The 27,255-nt window shown below is 40.2% G+C and overlaps 1 long non-coding RNA gene across 1 annotated transcript; it reads right to left on the bottom strand.

Moving 5' to 3' along the window:
- Positions 1-773: 773 nt before the first annotated feature.
- LOC309481230 lies at positions 774-27,255 on the bottom strand. Its single transcript, XR_014199956.1, has 3 exons — positions 27,132-27,255; positions 10,240-10,369; positions 774-1,020 (listed from the first exon to the last, which is right to left on the bottom strand). It is a non-coding gene; the product is annotated as an uncharacterized lncRNA (long non-coding RNA).

The following is a 27,255-nucleotide window of genomic DNA, read 5'->3' as shown; positions in this document are numbered from 1 at the left end:
GTCGGCCGCACCCAAAGTTATAAGCACTTGAAAAAAAAAATTCACCACTAGGTGGCGCTGTTTCGAAACTTCTCATGCTCCTTCAGGACATCGTGCTGATGACCCAGACCAAGTTTCGTAACAATCCGTTCATGCGTTCTTAAAATACAGCATTTTAGCACAAAATTCAAAATGGCCGACAGTCAAAATGGCCGATATGGCAAATTTGGATATCAGTCGACTCGGCATGTTGCCCTGAATCTAACGAGACCAATTTTATGATTTTTGGACAAACTGTTCAGAAGTTATAAGCAAAAATAGCCATTTTTCATATCTCCGGACCAGTAGGTGGTGCTGCGCCGAAACGCAGCATGTTGCCTCAGGTCATGCTTGGGATGACATGTACCAAGTTTGGTCTGAATACGATAAACTGTTCCGGAGATACAGCCTTACGTCTGTTTTTGCAAGCGCTACGTAAAATTTGTTTGTGCGTTTATCGAAAACGGTTTGACGAATCAACTTGAATTCCATAACTTTTGGTCAGCTCTGCCTGAAGATGATCTGGTCCAATTTTCGTGCAAATCGGACAAACCGTCTAGGACGAGTTCGAAAAAGTAGCTTTTGAGAATAATTCAAAATGGCGGCCATATTTTAATGACGGAAAATGACGTCATAGGGTGCAATCGAATCGTCATGAGCTCAGGAATCAGAGAAAAAAATAATTTTGTTGTTTGACTTTACGGTTAAAAAGTTATTAGCAAAACAAAAGTGAAATTTTGGACAGGTGGTGGCGCTAGAGGGAATGACTTAGAAACACCAAAATTGGTGTATTTAATGTTGGGACTGTCCTCTATCAGAATGTCAAACCAAAACAACTTTCCCGCAATCGGTTCTATGGGCTGCCATAGACGCCCAGTCGGAAGAAATAACAGAATAATAATAATAAGAACCGGAACAGATACAATAGGTGCCTCCGCACCTTCGGTGCTTGGCCCCTAATAATAATAAGAACGGGAACAGATACAATAGGTGCCTACGCACCTTCGGTGCTTGGCCCCTAACAAGCAGCAATTATCGGGGCCAAGCGCAAGCAGATGACAGGATATGCCAACATGGCTGAAGGTGTCAGACCAACTGCAACAATGAGCAATTAAATACATTTAAAGAGGATTTTAGGCGAAATGGCTGAAAAATCATATAAAAAGTCATTCAAAATATGATTTAATGGATTATCACTTTCGACCAATAGGTGGCGCTGTTACAAAACTGATGTGATGTGGTCAGAGTGAAGTGACAATGACACATACAAAGTTTGGTGTCAATATGTCAAGGCATTGCAGAGATAAAGCCTGAATAGTGCTTTTACCATCATGCCTCAACTTTGCTGCTGCGCTATACGAAAACGGTTTCGTCTATCGACACGAAAACCATAACTTTTAGTCAGCACAGTCTGGAGATGATACGATTCAATTTTGGTGAAGATTGGAGCAACAGCCTAGGAGGAGTTCGAAAAAGTAGGTTTTGAATGAAAATCAAGATGGCGGACAGGAAGTTCGGCCAAATAAGAAAAACTTGGTATCTTTGTTCTCGGCTTGACCCAAGGAATCTATTAAGACCAGTGGCATTTCAATAGCCAGATTTAATCAAATGTTATTATCCTTTTTGGAAATGTTTTTATAACTTTTGACCACTAGGTGGCGCTGTCTCGAAATTTTTTGGGTACCTTCAGGGGATGGTGTTGATGGCACATTCTGAGTTTCGTAATATCACACCAATGCATTTGTTTAGTAAAGCATTTTATTTCACAAAACTGTATTGAAGTCAATGGGAATTTCATGTTTTGTTCTATTATAGCGCCACCAAGAGGCTCAGTCCCACCATTTTTTTTGTGTGTCCTCAGAGTGAGCCCATACATATGTGTGTCAATTTTGGTGAAAATATCTCAATTTGCTTCGGAGTTATAGACATTTATATGAAACAACACGTTAAAAATGACTGACACATGACTTTGAATGGATTTTACTACCCCTTACTATCAATATTTTCGCATTTGGGCATTGGCGTATAGCTATCGACCTATGTTTCCAAACTTCTGACGGTGGTTTCGTCTCGATCGGACTAGCGGTTTCGAAGATATAGCCAAATGCTTTTTAAGCGCTAAATCTCAACGCTACACAAACCGTAAGGTGAAACCTAGCATGTTTGGTATCGTTGGACTCGGCAACGACTCAGGAGTCTAAAGAGATGACTTTTGTGAAAATAAGTTGACCACACCCAAAGTTATAAGCATTTGGGGAAAAAAATTTACCACTAGGTGGCGCTGTTTCGAAACTTCTCAGGCTCTTTCAGGACATCGTGCTGATGACCCATACCGAGTTTCGTAACAATCCGTACATGCGTTCATAAAATACAGCATTTTAGCACATAATTAAAAATGGCCGACAGCCAAAATGACTGATCTTGGAAGATTGGATATCAGTCGACTCGGCATGATGCCCTGAATCTAACGAGACCACTTTTATGATTTTTGGACAAATTGTTCAGAAGTTATAAGCAAAAATAGCCATTTTTCATATCTCCGGACCAGTAGGTGGCGCTGCGCCGAAACGCAGCATGTAGCCTCAGGTCATGCTTGTGATGACATGTACCAATTTTGGTCTGAATCCGATAAAGCGTTGCGGAGATACAGCCCTACGACTGTTTTCGCAAGCGCTACGTAAAATGTGTTTGAGCGTTATTCGAAAACGGTTTGACGAATCAATTTGAATTCCATAACTTTTTGTCAGCACTGCCTGAAGATGATCTGGTTCAATTTTCGTGCAAATCGGACAAACCATCTAGGACGAGTTCGAAAAAGTAGCTTTTTCAGCACATTCAAAATGGCGGCCATATTTATAAGCCGGAAAATGACGTCATAGGGTGCAATCGAATCGTCATGAGCTCAGGAATCAGAGGAAAAAAGAATTTTGTTGATTGGCCAAACGGTTCAAAAGTTATTAGCAAAATAAAAGTGAAAGTTTGGACAGGTGGTGGCGCTAGAGGGATTGGTTTTAAGACACCAAATTTGGCATGGTGACTTTTTGGACTGTCCTCTATCATTGTGCCAAATTTCATAACTTTCCCGCAAGCGGTTCTATGGGCTGCCATAGACTCCCAGAGCGGAAGAAGAAGAAGAAGAATAATAATAATAATAAATATAGCTGCAAGCAGCAATTACCGGGGCCAAGCGCAAGTAGATGACAGGATATGCCAACATGGCTGAAGGTGTCAGACCAACTGCAACAATGAGCAATTAAAGACATTTAAAGAGGATTTTAGACGAAATGGCTGAAAAATCATAGAAACAGTCAATAAAAATATGATTTAATGCATTATCACTTTCGACCAATAGGTGGCGCAGTTACAAAACTGATGTGATGTGGTCAGAGTGAAGTGACAATGACACATACAAAGTTTGGTGTCAATATTTCAAGGGATTGCAGAGATAAAGCCTGAATAGTGCTATTAGCATCATGCCTCAACTTTGCTGCTGCGCTATACGAAAACGGTTTGGTCTATCCACACGAAATCCATAACTTTTAGTCGGCACGGTCTGGAGATGATACGATTCGATTTTGGTGAAAATCGGACAAACGGTCTAGGAGGAGTTTGAAAAAGTAGGTTTTGAATGAAAATCAAGATGGCGGACAGGAAGTTTGGCCAAATAAGGTAAACTTGGTATCTATGTTCTCGGCTTGACCCAAGGAATCTATTAAGACCAGTGGCATTTCAGTAGCCAGATTTATTCAAAAGTTATTAGCCTTTTTGTTAATGTTGTTTTAACTTTTGACCACTAGGTGGCGCTGTTTCGAAACTTCTCACGCTCCTTCAGAACATCGTGCTGATGACCCATACCAAGTTTCGTAACAATCCGTTCATGCGTTCTTAAAATACAGCATTTTAGCACAAAATTCAAAATGGCCGACAGTCAAAATGGCCGATATGGTAAAATTTGATATCAGTCGACTCGGCATGTTGCCCTGAATCTAACGAGACCAATTTTATGATTTTTGGACAAATTGTTCAGAAGTTATAAGCAAAAATAGCCATTTTTCATATCTCCGGACCAGTAGGTGGCGCTGCGCCGAAACGCAGCATGTAGCCTCAGGTCATGCTTGTGATGACATGTACCAATTTTGGTCTGAATCCGATAAAGCGTTGCGGAGATACAGCCCTACGACTGTTTTCGCAAGCGCTACGTAAAATGTGTTCGAGCGTTATTCGAAAACGGTTTGACGAATCAATTTGAATTCCATAACTTTTTGTCAGCACTGCCTGAAGATGATCTGGTTCAATTTTCGTGCAAATCGGACAAACCGTCTAGGACGAGTTCGAAAAAGTAGCTTTTTCAGCACATTCAAAATGGCGGCCATATTTATAAGCCGGAAAATGACGTCATAGGGTGCAATCGAATCGTCATGAGCTCAGGAATCAGAGGAAAAAAGAATTTTGTTGATTGGCCAAACGGTTCAAAAGTTATTAGCAAAATAAAAGTGAAATTTTGGACAGGTGGTGGCGCTAGAGGGATTGGTTTTAAGACACCAAATTTGGCATGGTGACTTTTTGGACTGTCCTCTATCGTTGTGCCAAATTTCATAACTTTCCCGCAAGCGGTTCTATGGGCTGCCATAGACTCCCAGAGCGGAAGAAGAAGAAGAAGAATAATAATAATAAATATAGCTGCAAGCAGCAATTACCGGGGCCAAGCGCAAAGTAGATGACATTATGCCAACATGGCTGAAGGTGTCAGACCAACTGCAACAATGAGCAATTAAAGACATTTAAAGAGGATTTTAGACGAAATGGCTGAAAAATCATAGAAACAGTCAATAAAAATATGATTTAATGCATTATCACTTTCGACCAATAGGTGGCGCAGTTACAAAACTGATGTGATGTGGTCAGAGTGAAGTGACAATGACACATACAAAGTTTGGTGTCAATATTTCAAGGGATTGCAGAGATAAAGCCTGAATAGTGCTATTAGCATCATGCCTCAACTTTGCTGCTGCGCTATACGAAAACGGTTTGGTCTATCCACACGAAATCCATAACTTTTAGTCGGCACGGTCTGGAGATGATACGATTCGATTTTGGTGAAAATCGGACAAACGGTCTAGGAGGAGTTCGAAAAAGTAGGTTTTGAATGAAAATCAAGATGGCGGACAGGAAGTTTGGCCAAATAAGGTAAACTTGGTATCTATGTTCTCGGCTTGACCCAAGGAATCTATTAAGACCAGTGGCATTTCAGTAGCCAGATTTATTCAAAAGTTATTAGCCTTTTTGGAAATGTTGTTTTAACTTTTGACCACTAGGTGGCGCTGTTTCGAAACTTCTCACGCTCCTTCAGAACATCTTGCTGATGACCCATACCAAGTTTCGTAACAATCCGTTCATGCGTTCTTAAAATACAGCATTTTAGCACAAAATTCAAAATGGCCGACAGTCAAAATGGCCGATATGGTAAAATTTGATATTAGTCGACTCGGCATGTTGCCCTGAATCTAACGAGACCAATTTTATGATTTTTGGACAAATTGTTCAGAAGTTATAAGCAAAAATAGCCATTTTCCATATCTCCGGACCAGTAGGTGGCGCTGCGCCGAAACGCAGCATGTAGCCTCAGGTCATGCTTGTGATGACATGTACCAATTTTGGTCTGAATCCGATAAAGCGTTGCGGAGATACAGCCCTACGACTGTTTTCGCAAGCGCTACGTAAAATGTGTTCGAGCGTTATTCGAAAACGGTTTTACGAATCAATTTGAATTCCATAACTTTTTGTCAGCACTGCCCGAAGATGATCTGGTTCAATTTTCGTGCAAATCGGACAAACCGTCTAGGACGAGTTCGAAAAAGTAGCTTTTTCAGCACATTCAAAATGGCGGCCATATTTATAAGCCGGAAAATGACGTCATAGGGTGCAATCGAATCGTCATGAGCTCAGGAATCAGAGGAAAAAAGAATTTTGTTGATTGGCCAAACGGTTCAAAAGTTATTAGCAAAATAAAAGTGAAAGTTTGGACAGGTGGTGGCGCTAGAGGGATTGGTTTTAAGACACCAAATTTGGCATGGTGACTTTTTGGACTGTCCTCTATCATTGTGCCAAATTTCATAACTTTCCCGCAAGCGGTTCTATGGGCTGCCATAGACTCCCAGAGCGGAAGAAGAAGAAGAATAATAATAATAATAATAATAATAAGAACCGGAACAAAAACAATAGGTGCCTCCGCACCTTCGGTGCTTGGCCCCTAATAATAATAAGAACCGGAACAAAAACAATAGGTGCCTCCGCACCTTCGGTGCTTGGCCCCTAATAATAAGAACCGGAACAAAAACAATAGGTGCCTCCGCACCTTCGGTGCTTGGCCCCTAATAAATATAGCTGCAAGCAGCCATTACCGGGGCCAAGCAGAATAAGACGACAAGACATGGCTGAAAGTGTCAGATCAACTGCAACAATGAGCAATTAAAGACATTTAAAGAGGATTTTAGGCGAAATGGCTGAAAAATCATAGAAAGAGTAATTAAAAATATGATTTAATTTATTGTCACTTTTGACCATTAGGTGGCGCTGTCTCAAAATATTTTGGGTACCTTCAGGGGATGGTGCTGATGGCACATTCTGAGTTTCGTAATATTACACCAATGCATTTGTTCAGTATAGCATTTTATTTCACAAAACTGTATTGAAGTCAATGGGAATTTCATGTTTTGTTCTGTTATAGCGCCACCAAGAGGCTCAGTCCCACAATTTTTTGTACGTGTCCTCAGAGTGAGCCCATACATATGTGTGTCAATTTTGGTGAAAATATCTCAATTCGCTTCGGAGTTATAGACATTTATATGAAAAAACACGAAAAAAATGACTGACACATGACTTTGATTTGAAATTAGTACCCCTAAACATCAATATTTTCGCATTTGGGCATTGGCGTATAGCTATCGACCTATGTTTCCAAACTTCTGACGGTGGTTTCGTCTCGATCGGACTAGCGGTTTCAAAGATATAGCCAAATGTTTTTTAAGCGCTAAATCACAACGCTACACAAACCGTAAGGCGAAACCTAGCATGTTTGGTATCGTAGGACTCGGCAACGATTCAGGAGTCTAAAAATATGAGTTTCGTGAAAATAAGTTGACCACACCCAAAGTTATAAGCATTTGGAAAAAAAAATTCACCACTAGGTGGCGCTGTTTCGAAACTTCTCAGGCTCATTCAGGGCATTGTGCTGATGACCCATACCACGTTTCGTAACAATCCGTTCATGCAGTCATAAAATACAGAATTTTAGCACAAAATTCAAAATGGCCGACAGCCAAAATGACCGATATGGTCAAATTGGACATCAGTCGACTCGGCATGTTGCCCTGAATCTAACGAGACCAATTTTATGATTTTTGGACAAACTGTTCAGAAGTTATAAGCAAAAATAGCCATTTTTCATATCTCCGGACCAGTAGGTGGCGCTACGCCGAAACACAGCATGTAGCCTCAGGTCATGCTTGTGAGTACAAGTACCAAGTTTGGTCTGAATACGATAAACCGTTGCGGAGATACGGCCTTACGACCGTTTTTGCTAGCGCTACGTAAAATGTATTCGTGCGTTTATCGAAAACGGTTTGACGAATCAATTTGAATTCCATAACTTTTTGTCACCACTACCTGAAGATGATCTGGTTCAATTTTCGTGCAAATCGGACAAACCGTCTAGGACGAGTTCGAAAAAGTAGGTTTTTAGAAAAATTCAAAATGGCGGCCATATTTTAATGACGTAAAATTACGTCATAGGGTGCAATCGAATTGCCATGAGCTCAGAAATCAGAGGAAACAAGAATTTAGCTGATTGGCCTTACGGTTCAAAAGTTATTAGCAAAATAAAAGTGAAATTTTGGACAGGTGGTGGCGCTAGAGGGAATGACTTAGAAACACCAAAATTGGTGTATTTAATGTTGGGACTGTCCTCTATCAGAATGTCAAACCAAAACAACTTTCCCGCGCTCGGTTCTATGGGCTGCCATAGACTCCCATGGCGGAAGAAGAATAATAATAATAAATATAGCTGCAAGCAGCAATTATCGGGGCCAAGCGCAAGCAGATGACAGGATATGCCAACATGGCTGAAGGTGTCAGACCAACTGCAACAATGAGCAATTAAAGACATTTAAAGAGGATTTTAGGCAAAATGGCTGAAAAATCATATAAAAAGTAATTTAGAATATGATTTAATGGATTATCACTTTCGACCAATAGGTGGAGCAGTTACAAAACTGATGTGATGTGGTCAGAGTGAAGTGACAATGACACATACAAAGTTTGGTGTCAATATGTCAAGGCATTGCAGAGATAAAGCCTGAATAGTGCTTTTGGCATCATGCCTCAACTTTGCTGCTGCGGTATACGAAAACGGTTTCGTCTATCGACACGAAATCCATAACTTTTAGTCGGCACGGTCTGGAGATGATGCGAATCGATTTGGGTGAAAATCGGACAAACGGTCTAGGAGGAGTTCGAAAAAGTAGGTTTTGACTGAATATCAAGATAGCGGACAGGAAGTTTGGCCAAATAAGGAAAACTTGGTATCTATGTTCTCGGATTTACCCAAGGAATCTATTAAGACCAGTGGCATTTCAATAGGCGGATTTATTCAAAAGTTATTAGCCTTTTTGTAAATTTTGTTATAACTTTTGACCACTAGGAGGCGTTGTTTCAAAATATTTTGGGTACCTTCAGGGGATGGTGCTGATGGCACATTCTGAGTTTCGTAAAATTACACCAATGCATTTGTTTAGTATAGCATTTTAATTCACAAAACTGTATTGAAGTCAATGGGAATTTCATGTTTTGTTCTAATATAGTGCCACCAAGAGGCTCAGTACCACCATTTTTTTAATGTGTCCTCAGAGTGAGCCCATACATATGTGTGTCAATTTTGGTGAAAATATCTCAATTTGCTTTGGAGTTATAGACATTTGTATGAAAAAACACGTAAAAAATGACTGACACATGACTTTGATTGGATTTTACTACCCCTTACTATCAATATTTTCGCATTTGGGCATTGACGTAAAGCTATCGACCTATGTTTCCAAACTTCTGACGGTGGTTTCGTCTCGATCGGACTAGCGGTTTCGAAGATATAGCCAAATGTTTTTTAAGTGCTAAATCACAACGCTACACAAACCGTAAGGCGAAACCTAGCATGTTTGATATCGTTGGACTCTGCAACGATTCAGGAGTCTAAAGAGATGACTCTTGTGAAAATAAGTCGACCACACCCAAAGTTATAAGCATTTGGGGAAAAAAATTCCCCACTAGGTGGCGCTGTTTCGAAACTTCTCAGGCTCCTTCAGGACATCGTGCTGATGACCCATACTGAGTTTCGTAACAATCCGTTCATGCGTTCATAAAATACAGCATTTTAGCACATAATTCAAAATGGCCGACAGCCAAAATGACTGATCTGGGAAGATTGGATATCAGTCGACTCAGCATGACGCCCTGAATCTAACGTCACTTTTATGATTTTTGGACAAACTATTCAGAAGTTATAAGCAAAAACAGCCATTTTTCATATCTCCGGACCAGTAGGTGGCACTGCGCCGAAACGCAGCATGTAGCCTCAGGTCATGCTTGTGATGATATGTACCAAGTTTGTTCTGAATACGATAAAGCGTTGCGGAGATACAGGCTTGTGTCTGTTTTCGCAAGCACTACGTAAAATTAGTTTGCGCTGTATTCGAGAACGGTTTGATGAATCAACACGAATTCCATAACTTTTTGTCGGCATGGTATGAAGATGATCTGATTCAATTTTCGTGGAAATTGGAGCAACGGCCTAGGAGGAGTTTGAAAAAGTAGCTGTTTCTGAAAATTCAAGATGGCGGCCATATTTTATGACGGAAAATTACGTCATAGGGTGCAATCGAACCGTCATGAGCTCAGGAATCAGAGGAAAAAGGAATTTTGTTGTTTGACTTTACGGTTAAAAAGTTATTAGCAAAATAAAAGTGAATTTTTGGACAGGTGGTGGCGCTAGAGGGAATGACTTAGAAACACCAAAATTGGTGTATTTAATGTTGGGACTGTCCTCTATCAGAATGTCAAACCATTACAACTTTCCCGCAATCGGTTCTATGGGCTGCCATAGACTCCCAGTCGGAAGAAGGAAGAATAATAATAACAATAGGAACGGGAACGAAAACAATAGGTGCCTAGCACCTTCGGTGCTTGGCCCCTAATAATAATAATAAGAACGGGAACAGAAACAATAGGTGCCCGCACCTTCGGTGCTTGGCCCCTAATAATAATAATAATAAGAACGCGAACGAAAACAATAGGTGCCTAGCACCTTCGGTGCTTGGCCCCTAATTATCGGGGCCAAGCGCAAGCAGATGACAGGATATGCCAACATGGCTGAAGGTGTCAGACCAACTGCAACAATGAGCAATTAAAGACATTTAAAGAGGATTTTAGGCGAAATGGCTGAAAAATCATATAAAAAGTCATTCAAAATATGATTTAATGGATTATCACTTTCGACCAATAGGTGGAGCAGTTACAAAACTGATGTGATGTGGTCAGAGTGAAGTGACAATGACACCTACAAAGTTTGGTGTCAATATGTCGAGGCATTGCAGATATAAAGACTGAATAGTCATTTTGGCATCATGCCTCAACTTTGCTGCTGTGCTATACGAAAACGGTTTCGTCAATCAACACGAAATCCATAACTTTTAGTCGGCACAGTCTGGAGATGATACGATTCAATTTTGGTGAAATTCGGACAAACGGTCTAGGAGGAGTTCGAAAAAGTAGGTTTTGACTGAAAGTCAAGATGGCGGACAGGAAGTTCGGCCAAATAAGGAAAACTTGGTATCTATGTTCTCGGCTTGACCCAAGGAATCTATTAAGACCAGTGGCATTTCAATAGCCAGATTTATTCAAAAGTTATTAGCCTTTTTGGAAATTTTGTTATAACTTTTGACCACTAGGAGGCGTTGTTTCGAAATATTTTGAGTACCTTCAGGGGATGGTGTTGTTGGCACATTCTGAGTTTCGTAATATTACACCAATGCATTTGTTTAGTATAGCATTTTATTTCACAAAACTGTATTGAAGTCAATGGGAATTTCATGTTTTGTTCTATTTTAGCGCCAACAAGAGGCTCAGTCCCACAATTTTTTTGATGTGTCCTCAGAGTGAGCCCATACATATGTGTGTCAATTTTGGTGAAAATATCTCAATTCACTTCGGAGTTATAGACTTTTATATGAAAAAACACGTAAAAAATGACTGACACATGACTTTGATTGGATTTTACTACCCCTTACTATCAATATTTTCGCATTTGGGCATTGGCGTATAGCTATCGACCTATGTTTCCAAACTTCTGACGGTGGTTTCGTCTCGATCAGACAAGCGGTTTCGAAGATATAGCCAAATGTTTTTTAACCGCTAAATCACAACGCTACATAAACCGTAAGGCGAAACCTAGCATGTTTGGTATCGTAGGACTCGACAAGTTTTCAGGAGTCTAATTAGATGAGTCTCGTGAAAATAAGTCGACCACACCCAAAGTTATAAGCATTTGGAAAAAAAAATGTACCACTAGGTGGCGCTGTTTCGAAACTTCTCACGCTCCTTCAGGACATCGTGCTGATGACCCATACCAAGTTTCGTAACAATCCGTTCATGCGTTCCTAAAATACAGCATTTTAGCACAAAATTCAAAATGGCCGACAGTCAAAATGGCCGATATGGTAAAATTTGATATCAGTCGACTCGGCATGTTGCCCTGAATCTGACGAGACCAATTTTATGATTTTTGGACAAACTGTTCAGAAGTTATAAGCAAAAATAGCCATTTTTCATATCTCCGGACCAGTAGGTGGCGCTGCGCCGAAACGCAGCACGTAGCCTCAGGTCATGCTTGGGATGACATGTACCTAGTTTGGTGTGAATCCGATAAAGCGTTGCAGAGATACAGCCTTACGTCTGTTTTCGCAGGCGCTACGTAAAATTTGTTTGTGGCTTTATCGAAAACGGTTAAGCGAATCAACTTGAATTCCATAACTTTTTGTCGGCATGGTCTGGAGATGATCTGGTTCAATTTTCGTGAAAATCTGAGAAACGGCCTAGGACGAGTTCGAAAAAGTAGCATTTTTGGAAAATTCAAAATGGCGGCCATATTTTTATGACGGAAAATGACGACATAGGGTGCAATTGAATCGTCATGAGCTCAGGAATCAGAGGGAAAAAGAATTTTGTGGATTGGCCTTACGGTTCAAAAGTTATTAGCAAAATATGAGTGAAACTTTGGACAGGTGGTGGCGCTAGAGGGAATGACTTAGACACACCAAAATTGGTGTATTTAATGTTGGGACTGTCCTCTATCAGAATGTCAAACCATTACAACTTTCCCGCAATCGGTTCTATGGGCTGCCATAGACACCCAGTCGGAAGAAGGAAGAATAATAATAATAGGAACGGGAACAGATACAATAGGTGCCTACGCACCTTCGGTGCTTGGCCCCTAAATATAGCTGCAAGCAGCAATTACCGGGGCCAAGCAGAATAAGACGACAAGACATGCCAAAATGTCTGAAAGTGTCAGACCAACTGCAACAATGAGCAATTAAAGACATTTAAAGAGGATTTTAGACGAAATGGCTGAAAAATCATAGAAACAGTCAATAAAAATATGATTTAATGCATTATCACTTTTGACCAATAGGTGGCGCAGTTACAAAACTGATGTGATGTGGTCAGAGTGAAGTGACAATGACACATACAAAGTTTGGTGTCAATATGTCAAGGCATTGCAGAGATAAAGCCTGAATAGTGCTATTAGCATCATGCCTCAACTTTGCTGCTGCGCTATACGAAAACGGTTTGGTCTACCCACACGAAATCCATAACTTTGAGTCGGCACAGTCTGGAGATGATACGATTCGATTTTGGTGAAAATCGGACAAACGGTCTAGGAGGAGTTCGAAAAAGTAGGTTTTGAATGAAAATCAAGATGGCGGACAGGAAGTTTGGCCAAATAAGGTAAACTTGGTATCTATGTTCTCGGCTTGACCCAAGGAATCTATTAAGACCAGTGGCATTTCAGTAGCCAGATTTATTCAAAAGTTATTAGCCTTTTTGTAAATGTTGTTATAAGTTTTGACCACTAGGTGGCGCTGTTTCGAAATATTTTGAATACCTTTAGGGGATGATGCTGATGGCACATTCTGAGTTTTGTAATATTACACTAATGCATTTGTTTAGTATAGCACTTTATTTCACAAAACTGTATTGAAGTCAATGGGAATTTCATGTTTTGTTCTATTATAGCGCCACCAAGAGGCTCAGTCCCACAATTTTTTTTATGTGTCCTCAGAGTGAGCCCATACATATGTGTGTCGATTTTGGTGAAAATATCTCAATTCGCTTCAGAGTTATAGACATTTATATGAAAAAACACGTAAAAAATGACTGACACATGACTTTGATTGGAATTTACTACCCCTAAACATCAATATTTTCGCATTTGGGCATTGGTGTATAGCTATCGACCTATGTTTCCAAACTTCTGACGGTGGTTTCGTCTCGATCGGACAAACAGTTTCGAAGATATAGCCAAATGTTTTTTAAGCGCTAAATCACAACGCTACACAAACCGTGAGGCGAAACCTAGCATGTTTGGTATCGTTGGACTCGGCAAGGATTCAGGAGTCTAATGAGATGAGTTTGGTGAAAATAAGTCAACCACACCCAAAGTTATAAGCATTTGAAAAAAAAAATTCACCACTAGGTGGCGCTGTTTCGAAACTTCTCACGCTCCTTCAGAACATCGTGCTGATGACCCATACCAAGTTTCGTAACAATCCGTTCATGCGTTCTTAAAATACAGCATTTTAGCACAAAATTCAAAATGGCCGACAGTCAAAATGGCCGATATGGTAAAATTTGATATCAGTCGACTCGGCATGTTGCCCTGAATCTAACGAGACCAATTTTATGATTTTTGGACAAATTGTTCAGAAGTTATAAGCAAAAATAGCCCTTTTTCATATCTCCGGACCAGTAGGTGGCGCTGCGCCGAAACGCAGCATGTAGCCTCAGGTCATGCTTGTGATGACCTGTACCAATTTTGGTCTGAATCCGATAAAGCGTTGCGGAGATACAGCCCTACGACTGTTTTCGCAAGCGCTACGTAAAATGTGTTCGAGCGTTATTCGAAAACGGTTTGACGAATCAATTTGAATTCCATAACTTTTGGTCAGCACTGCCTGAAGATGATCTGGTTCAATTTTCGTGCAAATCGGACAAACCGTCTAGGACGAGTTCGAAAAAGTAGCTTTTTCAGCACATTCAAAATGGCGACCATATTTATAAGCCGGAAAATGACGTCATAGGGTGCAATCGAATCGGCATGAGCTCAGGAATCAGAGGAAAAAAGAATTTTGTTGATTGGCCTTACGCTTCAAAAGTTATTAGCATAATAAAAGTGAAACTTTGGACAGGTGGTGGCGCTAGAGGGAGTGACTTAGAAACACCAAAATTGGTGTATTTAATGTTGGGACTGTCCTCTATCAGAATGTCAAACCAAAACAACTTTCCCGCAATCGGTTCTATGGGCTGCCATAGACTCCCATGGCGGAAGAAGATTAATAATAAATATAGCTGCAAGCAGCCATTACCGGGGCCAAGCAGAATAAGACGACAAGACATGGCTGAAAGTGTCAGATCAACTGCAACAATGAGCAATTAAAGACATTTAAAGAGGATTTTAGGCGAAATGGCTGAAAAATCATAGAAAGAGTAATTAAAAATATGATTTAATTGATTGTCACTTTTGACCATTAGGTGGCGCTGTCTCAAAATATTTTGGGTACCTTCAGGGGATGGTGCTGATGGCACATTCTGAGTTTCGTAATATTACACCAATGCATTTGTTCAGTATAGCACTTTATTTCACAAAACTGTATTGAAGTCAATGGGAATTTCATGTTTTGTTCTATTATAGCGCCACCAAGAGGCTCAGTCCCACAATTTTTTTTATGTGTCCTCAGAGTGAGCCCATACATATGTGTGTCGATTTTGGTGAAAATATCTCAATTCGCTTCAGAGTTATAGACATTTATATGAAAAAACACGTAAAAAATGACTGACACATGACTTTGATTGGAATTTACTACCCCTAAACATCAATATTTTCGCATTTGGGCATTGGTGTATAGCTATCGACCTATGTTTCCAAACTTCTGACGGTGGTTTCGTCTCGATCGGACAAACAGTTTCGAAGATATAGCCAAATGTTTTTTAAGCGCTAAATCACAACGCTACACAAACCGTGAGGCGAAACCTAGCATGTTTGGTATCGTTGGACTCGGCAAGGATTCAGGAGTCTAATGAGATGAGTTTGGTGAAAATAAGTCAACCACACCCAAAGTTATAAGCATTTGAAAAAAAAATTTCACCACTAGGTGGCGCTGTTTCGAAACTTCTCACGCTCCTTCAGAACATCGTGCTGATGACCCATACCAAGTTTCGTAACAATCCGTTCATGCGTTCTTAAAATACAGCATTTTAGCACAAAATTCAAAATGGCCGACAGTCAAAATGGCCGATATGGTAAAATTTGATATCAGTCGACTCGGCATGTTGCCCTGAATCTAACGAGACCAATTTTATGATTTTTGGACAAATTGTTCAGAAGTTATAAGCAAAAATAGCCCTTTTTCATATCTCCGGACCAGTAGGTGGCGCTGCGCCGAAACGCAGCATGTAGCCTCAGGTCATGCTTGTGATGACCTGTACCAATTTTGGTCTGAATCCGATAAAGCGTTGCGGAGATACAGCCCTACGACTGTTTTCGCAAGCGCTACGTAAAATGTGTTCGAGCGTTATTCGAAAACGGTTTGACGAATCAATTTGAATTCCATAACTTTTGGTCAGCACTGCCTGAAGATGATCTGGTTCAATTTTCGTGCAAATCGGACAAACCGTCTAGGACGAGTTCGAAAAAGTAGCTTTTTCAGCACATTCAAAATGGCGACCATATTTATAAGCCGGAAAATGACGTCATAGGGTGCAATCGAATCGGCATGAGCTCAGGAATCAGAGGAAAAAAGAATTTTGTTGATTGGCCTTACGCTTCAAAAGTTATTAGCATAATAAAAGTGAAACTTTGGACAGGTGGTGGCGCTAGAGGGAGTGACTTAGAAACACCAAAATTGGTGTATTTAATGTTTGGACTGTCCTCTATCAGAATGTCAAACCAAAACAACTTTCCCGCAATCGGTTCTATGGGCTGCCATAGACTCCCATGGCGGAAGAAGAATAATAATAAATATAGCTGCAAGCAGCAATTATCGGGGCCAAGCGCAAGCAGATGACAGGATATGCCAACATGGCTGAAGGTGTCAGACCAACTGCAACAATGAGCAATTAAAGACATTTAAAGAGGATTTTAGGTGAAATGGCTGACAAATCATATAAAAAGTCATTCAAAATATGATTTAATGGATTATCACTTTCGACCAATAGGTGGAGCAGTTACAAAACTGATGTGATGTGGTCAGAGTGAAGTGACAATGATACATACAAAATTTGGTGTCAATATGTCAAGGCATTACAGAGATAAAGCCTGAATAGTGCTTTTGGCATCATGACTCAACTTTGCTGCTGCACTATACGAAAACGGTTTCGTCTATCGACACGAAATCCATAACTTTTAGGCGGCACAGTCTGGAGATGATATGATTCGATTTTGGTGAAAATCGGACAAACGGTCTAGGAGGAGTTCGAAAAAGTAGGTTTTGAATGAAAATCAAGATGGTGGACAGGAAGTTCGGCCAAATAAGGAAAACTTGGTATCTATGTTGTCGGCTTGACCCAAGGAATCTATTAAGACCAGTGGCATTTCGATAGGCCGATTTATTCAAAAGTTATTAGCAGTTTTGTAAATTTTGTTATAACTTTTGACCACTAGGTGGCACTGTCTCAAAATATTTTGGATCCCTTCAGGGGATGGTGCTGATGGCACATTATGAGTTTCGTAATATTACACCAATGCATTTGTTTAGTATAGCATTTTATTTCACAAAACTGTATAGAAGTCAATGGGAATTTCATGTTTTGTTCTATTATAGCGCCACCAAGAGGCTGAGTCCCACCATTTTTTTTACATGTCCTCAGAGTGAGCTCATACATATGTGTGTCGATTTTGGTGAAAATATCTCAATTCGCTTCGGAGTTATAGACATTTATATGAAAAAACAAGTAAAAAATGACTGACACATGACTTTGATTGGAATTTACTACCCCTAAACATCAATATTTTCGCATTTGGGCATTGGCGTATAGCTATCGACCTATGTTTCCAAACTTCTGGCGGTGGTTTCGTCTCGATCGGAATAGCGGTTTCGAAGATATAGCCAAATGTTTTTTAAGCACTAAATCACAACGCTACACAAACCGTAAGGTGAAACCTAGCATGTTTGGTATCGTGGGACTCGGCAACGATTCAGGACTCTAATGAGATGAGTCTCGTAAAAATAAGTCGACCACACCCAAAGTTAGAAGCATTTGGAAGCATTTGGGGAAAAAAATTCACCACTAGGTGGCACTGTTTCGAAACTTCTCAGGCTCCTTCAGGACATCGTGCTGATGACCCATACCGAGTTTCGTAACGATAGGTTCATGCATTCCTAAAATACAGCATTTTAGCACATAATTCAAAATGGCCGACAGCCAAAATGGCTGATCTGGGAAAATTGGATATCAGTCGACTCAGCATGATGCCCTGAATCTAACGAGACCAATTTTATGATTTTTGGACAAACTGTTCAAAAGCTATAAGCAAAAATAGCCATTTTCCATATCTCCGGACCAGTAGGTGGCGCTGCGCCGAAACACAGCATGTTGCCTCAGGTCATGCCTGTGATGACATGTACCAAGTTTGGTCTGAATACGATAAACCGTTGCGGAGATAGAGCCCTACGACTTTTTTTGCAGGCGCTACGTAAAATTAGTTAGAGCGTTATTCAAAAACGGTTTAACGAATCAATTTGAATTCCATAACTTTTGGTCAGCACTGCCTGAAGATGATCTGGTTCAATTTTCGTGCAAATCGGACAAACCATCTAGGACGAGTTCGAAAAAGTAGCTTTTAAGGACAATTCAAAATGGCGGCCATATTGTTATGACGAAAATGACGTCATAGGGTGCAATCGAATTGGCATGAGCTCAGGAATAAGAGAAAAAAAGAATTTTGTTGATTGGACTTACGGTTCAAAAGTTATTAGCAAAATAAAAGTGAAACTTTGGACAGGTGGTGGCGCTAGAGGGAATGACTTAGACACACCAAAATTGGTGTATTTAATGTTGGGACTGTCCTCTATCAGAATGTCAAACCATTACAACTTTCCCGCAATCGGTTCTATGGGCTGCCATAGACACCCAGTCGGAAGAAGGAAGAATAATAAATATAGCTGCAAGCAGCAATTATCGGGGCCAAGCGCAAGCAGATGACAGGATATGCCAACATGGCTGAAGGTGTCAGACCAACTGCAACAATGAGCAATTAAATACATTTAAAGAGGATTTTAGGTCAAATGGCTGAAAAATCACATAAATTGTCATTCAAAATATGATTTAAATGATTATCACTTTCGACCAATAGGTGGCGCAGTTACAAAACTGATGTAATGTGGTCAGAGTGAAGTGACAATGACACATACAAAGTTTGGTGTCAATATGTCAAGGCATTGCAGAGATAAAGCCTGAATAGTGCTTTTAGCATCATGCCTCAACTTTGCTGCTACGCTTTACGAAAACAGTTTCGTGTATCGACACGAAATCCATAACTTTTAGTCGGCACGGTTTGGAGATGATACGATTCGATTTTGGTGAAAATCGGACAAACGGTCTAGGAGGAGTTAGAAAAAGTAGGTTTTGACTGAAAATCAAGATGGCGGACAGGAACTTCGGCCAAATAAGGAAAACTTGGTATCTATGTTCTCGGCTTGACCCAAGGAATCTATTAAGACCAGTGGCATTTCAAAAGCCAGATTTATTCAAAAGTTATTAGCCTTTTTGGAAATTTTGTCATAACATTTGATCACTAGGTGGCGCTGTCCCGAAATATTTTGGGTACCTTCAGGGGATGGTGCTGATGGCACATTCTGAGTTTCGTAATATTACACCAATGCATTCGTTTACTATAGCATTTTAATTCACAAAACTGTATTGCAGTCAATGGGAAATTCATGTTTTGTTCTGTTATATCGCCACCAAGAGACTCAGTCCCACCATTTTTTTTATGTGTCCTCAGAGTGAGCCCATGCATATTTGTGTCAATTTTGGTGAAAATATCTCAATTCGCTTCGGAGTTATAGACATTTATATGAAAAAACACGAAAAAAATGACTGACACATGACTTTGATTGGAATTTACTACCCCTAAACATCAATATTTTCACATTTGGGTATTGACGTTTAGCTATCGACCTATGTTTCCAAACTTCTGACGGTGGTTTCGTCTCGATCGGACAAGCGGTTTCAAAGATATAGCCAAATGTTTTTTAAGCGCTAAATCACAACGCTACACAAACCATAAGGCGAAACCTAACATGTTTGGTATCGTTGGACTCGGCAACGATTCAGGAGTCTAAAGAGATGAGTCTCGTGAAAATAAGTTGACCACACCCAAAGTTATAAGCATTTGGAAGCATTTGGGGAAAAAAATTCACCACTAGATGGCACTGTTTCGAAACTTCTCAGACTCCTTCAGGACATCGTGCTGATGACCCATACCGAGTTTCGTAACGATACGTTCATGCATTCCTAAAATACAGCATTTTAGCACATAATTCAAAATGGCCGACAGCCAAAATGGCTGATCTGGGAAAATTGGATATCAGTCGACTCAGCATGACGTCCTGAATCTAACGAGACCACGTTTATGTTTTTTGGGCAATCCATTCAGAAGTTATAAGCAAAAACAGCCATTTTTCATATCTCCGGACCAGTAGGTGGCACTATGACGAAACGCAGCATGTAGCCTCAGGTCATGCTTGTGATGATATGGACCAAGTTTGGTCTGAATATGATAAAGTGTTGAGGAGATACAAGCTTGTGTCTGTTTTCGTTAGCGCTACGTAAAATTTGTTTGCGCGGTATTCGAGAACAGTTTGACGAATCAACACGAATTCCATAACTTTTTGTCGGCATGGTCTGGAGATGATCTGGTTCAATTTTCGTGAAAATCGGAGTAACGGTCTAGGAGGAGTTTGAAAAAGTATGTTTTTCGGAAAATTCAAAATGGTGGAAAAATTTCCATGACGGAAAATGACGTCATAGGGTGCAGTCGAATCGTCCTGAGCCAAGGAATAAGAGGAAAAAAGAATTTTGTTTCTAGCCCTTGTGGTTCAAAAGTTATTAGCATAAACATGAGTGCAACTTTGGACAGCTGGTGGCGCTAGAGGGAATGAATTGGAGACTCCAAATTTGCTATGCTGATAGGTCAGACTCTCCTCTATCAGTGTGCCAAATTTGATAACTTTCCCGCAAGCGGTTCTATGGGCTGCCATAGACTCCCAGTCGGAAAAATGAAGAATAATAATAATAATAGGAACGGGAACAGATACAATAGGTGCCTACGCACCTTCGGTGCTTGGCCCCTAATAAATATAGCTGCAAGCAGCAATTACCGGGGCCAAGCAGAATAAGACGACAAGACATGCCAAAATGTCTGAAAGTGTCAGACCAACTGCAACAATGAGCAATTAAAGACATTTAAAGAGGATTTTAGACGAAATGGCTGAAAAATCATAGAAACAGTCAATAAAAATATGATTTAATGCATTATCACTTTTGACCAATAGGTGGCGCAGTTACAAAACTGATGTGATGTGGTCAGAGTGAAGTGACAATGACACATACAAAGTTTGGTGTCAATATGTCAAGGCATTGCAGAGATAAAGCCTGAATAGTGCTATTAGCATCATGCCTCAACTTTGCTGCTGCGCTATACGAAAACGGTTTGGTCTACCCACACGAAATCCATAACTTTGAGTCGGCACAGTCTGGAGATGATACGATTCGATTTTGGTGAAAATCGGACAAACGGTCTAGGAGGAGTTCGAAAAAGTAGGTTTTGAATGAAAATCAAGATGGCGGACAGGAAGTTTGGCCAAATAAGGTAAACTTGGTATCTATGTTCTCGGCTTGACCCAAGGAATCTATTAAGACCAGTGGCATTTCAGTAGCCAGATTTATTCAAAAGTTATTAGCCTTTTTGTAAATGTTGTTATAAGTTTTGACCACTAGGTGGCGCTGTTTCGAAATATTTTGAATACCTTTAGGGGATGATGCTGATGGCACATTCTGAGTTTTGTAATATTACACTAATGCATTTGTTTAGTATAGCACTTTATTTCACAAAACTGTATTGAAGTCAATGGGAATTTCATGTTTTGTTCTATTATAGCGCCACCAAGAGGCTCAGTCCCACAATTTTTTTTATGTGTCCTCAGAGTGAGCCCATACATATGTGTGTCGATTTTGGTGAAAATATCTCAATTCGCTTCAGAGTTATAGACATTTATATGAAAAAACACGTAAAAAATGACTGACACATGACTTTGATTGGAATTTACTACCCCTAAACATCAATATTTTCGCATTTGGGCATTGGCACATAGCTATCGACCTATGTTTCCAAACTTCTGACGGTGGTTTCGTCTCGATCGGACAAACGGTTTCGAAGATATAGCCAAATGTTTTTTAAGCGCTAAATCACAACGCTACACAAACCGTGAGGCGAAACCTAGCATGTTTGGTATCGTTGGACTCGGCAAGGATTCAGGAGTCTAATGAGATGAGTTTGGTGAAAATAAGTCAACCACACCCAAAGTTATAAGCATTTGAAAAAAAAAATTCACCACTAGGTGGCGCTGTTTCGAAACTTCTCACGCTCCTTCAGAACATCGTGCTGATGACCCATACCAAGTTTCGTAACAATCTGTTCATGCGTTCTTAAAATACAGCATTTTAGCACAAAATTAAAAATGGCCGACAGTCAAAATGGCCGATATGGTAAAATTTGATATCAGTCGACTCGGCATGTTGCCCTGAATCTAACGAGACCAATTTTATGATTTTTGGACAAATTGTTCAGAAGTTATAAGCAAAAATAGCCATTTTTCATATCTCCGGACCAGTAGGTGGCGCTGCGCCGAAACGCAGCATGTAGCCTCAGGTCATGCTTGTGATGACATGTACCAATTTTGGTCTGAATCCGATAAAGCGTTGCGGAGATACAGCCCTACGACTGTTTTCGCAAGCGCTACGTAAAATGTGTTCGAGCGTTATTCGAAAACGGTTTGACGAATCAATTTGAATTCCATAACTTTTTGTCAGCACTGCCTGAAGATGATCTGGTTCAATTTTCGTGCAAATCGGACAAACCGTCTAGGACGAGTTCGAAAAAGTAGCTTTTTCAGCACATTCAAAATGGCGGCAATATTTATAAGCCGGGAAATGACGTCATAGGGTGCAATCGAATCGTCATGAGCTCAGGAATCAGAGGAAAAAAGATTTTTGTTGATTGGCCAAACGGTTCAAAAGTTATTAGCAAAATAAAAGTGAAATTTTGGACAGGTGGTGGCGCTAGAGGGATTGGTTTTAAGACACCAAATTTGGCATGGTGACTTTTTGGACTGTCCTCTATCATTGTGCCAAATTTCATAACTTTCCCACAAGCGGTTCTATGGGCTGCCATAGACTCCCAGAGCGGAAGAAGAAGAAGAAGAATAATAATAAATATAGCTGCAAGCAGCAATTATCGGGGCCAAGCGCAAGCAGATGACAGGATATGCCAACATGGCTGAAGGTGTCAGACCAACTGCAACAATGAGCAATTAAATACATTTAAAGAGGATTTTAGGCGAAATGGCTGAAAAATCATATAAAAAGTCATTCAAAATATGATTTAATGGATTATCAATTTCGACCAATAGGTGGCGCTGTTACAAAACTGATGTGATGTGGTCAGAGTGAAGTGACAATGACACATACAAAGTTTGGTGTCAATATGTCAAGGCATTGCAGAGATAAAGCCTGAATAGTGCTTTTACCATCATGCCTCAACTTTGCTGCTGCGCTATACGAAAACGGTTTCGTCTATCGACACGAAAACCATAACTTTTAGTCAGCACAGTCTGGAGATGATACGATTCAATTTTGGTGAAGATTGGAGCAACAGCCTAGGAGGAGTTCGAAAAAGTAGGTTTTGAATGAAAATCAAGATGGCGGACAGGAAGTTCGGCCAAATAAGAAAAACTTGGTATCTTTGTTCTCGGCTTGACCCAAGGAATCTATTAAGACCAGTGGCATTTCAATAGCCAGATTTAATCAAATGTTATTATCCTTTTTGGAAATGTTTTTATAACTTTTGACCACTAGGTGGCGCTGTCTCGAAATTTTTTGGGTACCTTCAGGGGATGGTGTTGATGGCACATTCTGAGTTTCGTAATATCACACCAATGCATTTGTTTAGTAAAGCATTTTATTTCACAAAACTGTATTGAAGTCAATGGGAATTTCATGTTTTGTTCTATTATAGCGCCAACAAGAGGCTCAGTCCCACCATTTTTTTTGTGTGTCCTCAGAGTGAGCCCATACAAATGTGTGTCAATTTTGGTGAAAATATCTCAATTTGCTTCGGAGTTATAGACATTTATATGAAACAACACGTTAAAAATGACTGACACATGACTTTGATTGGATTTTACTACCCCTTACTATCAATATTTTCGCATTTGGGCATTGGTGTGTAGCTATCGACCTATGTTTCCAAACTTCTGACGGTGGTTTCGTCTCGATCGGACTAGCGGTTTCGAAGATATAGCCAAATGCTTTTTAAGCGCTAAATCTCAACGCTACACAAACCGTAAGGCGAAACCTAGCATGTTTGGTATCGTTGGACTCGGCAACGACTCAGGAGTCTAAAGAGATGACTTTTGTGAAAATAAGTTGACCACACCCAAAGTTATAAGCATTTGGGGAAAAAAATGTACCACTAGGTGGCGCTGTTTCGAAACTTCCCAGGCTCTTTCAGGACATCGTGCTGATGACCCATACCGAGTTTCGTAACAATCCGTACATGCGTTCATAAAATACAGCATTTTAGCACATAATTAAAAATGGCCGACAGCCAAAATGACTGATCTGGGAAGATTGGATATCAGTCGATTCGGCATGATGCCCTGAATCTAACGAGACCACTTTTATGATTTTTGGACAAACCATTCAGAAGTTATAAGCAAAAACAGCCATTTTTCATATCTCCGGACCAGTAGGTGGCACTGCGCCGAAACGCAGCATGTAGCCTCAGGTCATGCTTGTGATGATATGTACCAAGTTTGGTCTGAATATGATAAAGTGTTGAGCAGATAGAGGCTTGTGTCTGTTTTCGCAAGCGCTACGTATAATTTGTTTGCGCTGTATTCGAGAACGGTTTGACGAATCAATACGAATTCCATAACTTTTTGTCGTCATGGTCTGAAGATGATCTGATTCAATTTTTGTGGAAATTGGAGCAACGGCCTAGGAGGAGTTCGAAAAAGTAGGTTTTTCGGAAAATTCAAAATGGCGGAAAAATTATTATGACGGAAAATGACGTCATATGGTGCATTCGAATCGTCTTGAACTAAGGAATCAGAGGAAAAAAGAATTTTGTTTCTAGCCCTTGTGGTTCAAATGTTATTAGCATAAACATGAGTGCAACTTTGGACAGCTGGTGGCGCTAGAGGGAATGAATTGGAGACTCCAAATTTGCTATGCTGATAGTTCAGACTCTCCTCTATCAGTGTGCCAAATTTGAAAACTTTCCCACAAGTGGTTCTATGGGCTGCCATAGACTCCCAGTCGGAAAAATGAAGAATAATAATAAATATAGCTGCAAGCAGCAATTACCGGGGCCAAGCAGAATAAGACGACAAGAAATGCCAAAATGTCTGAAAGTGTCAGACCAACTGCAACAATGAGCAATTAAAGACATTTAAAGAGGATTTTAGACGAAATGGCTGAAAAATCATAGAAACAGTCAATAAAAATATGATTTAATGCATTATCACTTTTGACCAATAGGTGGCGCAGTTACAAAACTGATGTGATGTGGTCAGAGTGAAGTGACAATGACACATACAAAGTTTGGTGTCAATATGTCAAGGCATTGCAGAGATAAAGCCTGAATAGTGCTATTAGCATCATGCCTCAACTTTGCTGCTGCGCTATACGAAAACGGTTTGGTCTACCCACACGAAATCCATAACTTTGAGTCGGCACAGTCTGGAGATGATACGATTCGATTTTGGTGAAAATCGGACAAACGGTCTAGGAGGAGTTCGAAAAAGTAGGTTTTGAATGAAAATCAAGATGGCGGACAGGAAGTTTGGCCAAATAAGGTAAACTTGGTATCTATGTTCTCGGCTTGACCCAAGGAATCTATTAAGACCAGTGGCATTTCAGTAGCCAGATTTATTCAAAAGTTATTAGCCTTTTTGTAAATGTTGTTATAAGTTTTGACCACTAGGTGGCGCTGTTTCGAAATATTTTGAATACCTTTAGGGGATGATGCTGATGGCACATTCTGAGTTTTGTAATATTACACTAATGCATTTGTTTAGTATAGCACTTTATTTCACAAAACTGTATTGAAGTCAATGGGAATTTCATGTTTTGTTCTATTATAGCGCCACCAAGAGGCTCAGTCCCACAATTTTTTTTATGTGTCCTCAGAGTGAGCCCATACATATGTGTGTCGATTTTGGTGAAAATATCTCAATTCGCTTCAGAGTTATAGACATTTATATGAAAAAACACGTAAAAAATGACTGACACATGACTTTGATTGGAATTTACTACCCCTAAACATCAATATTTTCGCATTTGGGCATTGGCGTATAGCTATCGACCTATGTTTCCAAACTTCTGACGGTGGTTTCGTCTCGATCGGACAAACGGTTTCGAAGATATAGCCAAATGTTTTTTAAGCGCTAAATCACAACGCTACACAAACCGTGAGGCGAAACCTAGCATGTTTGGTATCGTTGGACTCGGCAAGGATTCAGGAGTCTAATGAGATGAGTTTGGTGAAAATAAGTCAACCACACCCAAAGTTATAAGCATTTGAAAAAAAAAATTCACCACTAGGTGGCGCTGTTTCGAAACTTCTCACGCTCCTTCAGAACATCGTGCTGATGACCCATACCAAGTTTCGTAACAATCCGTTCATGCGTTCTTAAAATACAGCATTTTAGCACAAAATTTAAAATGGCCGACAGTCAAAATGGCCGATATGGTCAAATGTTATATCAGTCGACTCGGCATGTTGACCTGCATCTAACGAGACCAATTTTATGATTTTTGGACAAACCATTCAGAAGTTATAAGCAAAAATAGCCATTTTTCATATCTCCGGACCAGTAGGTGGCGCTGCGCCGAAACGCAGCATGTAGCCTCAGGTCATGCTTGTGATGACATGTACCAATTTTGGTCTGAATCCGATAAAGCGTTGCGGAGATACAGCCCTACGACTGTTTTCGCAAGCGCTACGTAAAATGTGTTCGAGCGTTATTCAAAAACGGTTTGACGAATCAATTTGAATTCCATAACTTTTTGTCAGCACTGCCTGAAGATGATCTGGTTCAATTTTCGTGCAAATCGGACAAACCGTCTAGGACGAGTTCGAAAAAGTAGCTTTTTCAGCACATTCAAAATGGCGACCATATTTATAAGCCGGAAAATGACGTAATAGGGTGCAATCGAATCGGCATGAGCTCAGGAATCAGAGGAAAAAAGAATTTTGTTGATTGGCCTTACGCTTCAAAAGTTATTAGCATAATAAAAGTGAAACTTTGGACAGGTGGTGGCGCTAGAGGGAGTGACTTAGAAACACCAAAATTGGTGTATTTAATGTTGGGACTGTCCTCTATCAGAATGTCAAACCAAAACAACTTTCCCGCAATCGGTTCTATGGGCTGCCATAGACTCCCATGGCGGAAGAAGAAGAATAATAATAAGAACGGGAACAGATACAATAGGTGCCTCCGCACCTTCGGTGCTTGGCCCCTAAATATAGCTGCAAGCAGCAATTATCGGGGCCAAGCGCAAGCAGATGACAGGATATGCCAACATGGCTGAAGGTGTCAGACCAACTGCAACAATGAGCAATTAAAT

This window comes from Leuciscus leuciscus, assembly GCF_965113295.1.
Source record: "Leuciscus leuciscus genome assembly, chromosome: 18".
Classification (NCBI taxonomy): domain Eukaryota; kingdom Metazoa; phylum Chordata; class Actinopteri; order Cypriniformes; family Leuciscidae; genus Leuciscus; species Leuciscus leuciscus.
The sequence above is the reverse complement of the archived record's forward strand: the minus strand, read 5'-3'. Positions and strand labels throughout refer to the sequence as shown.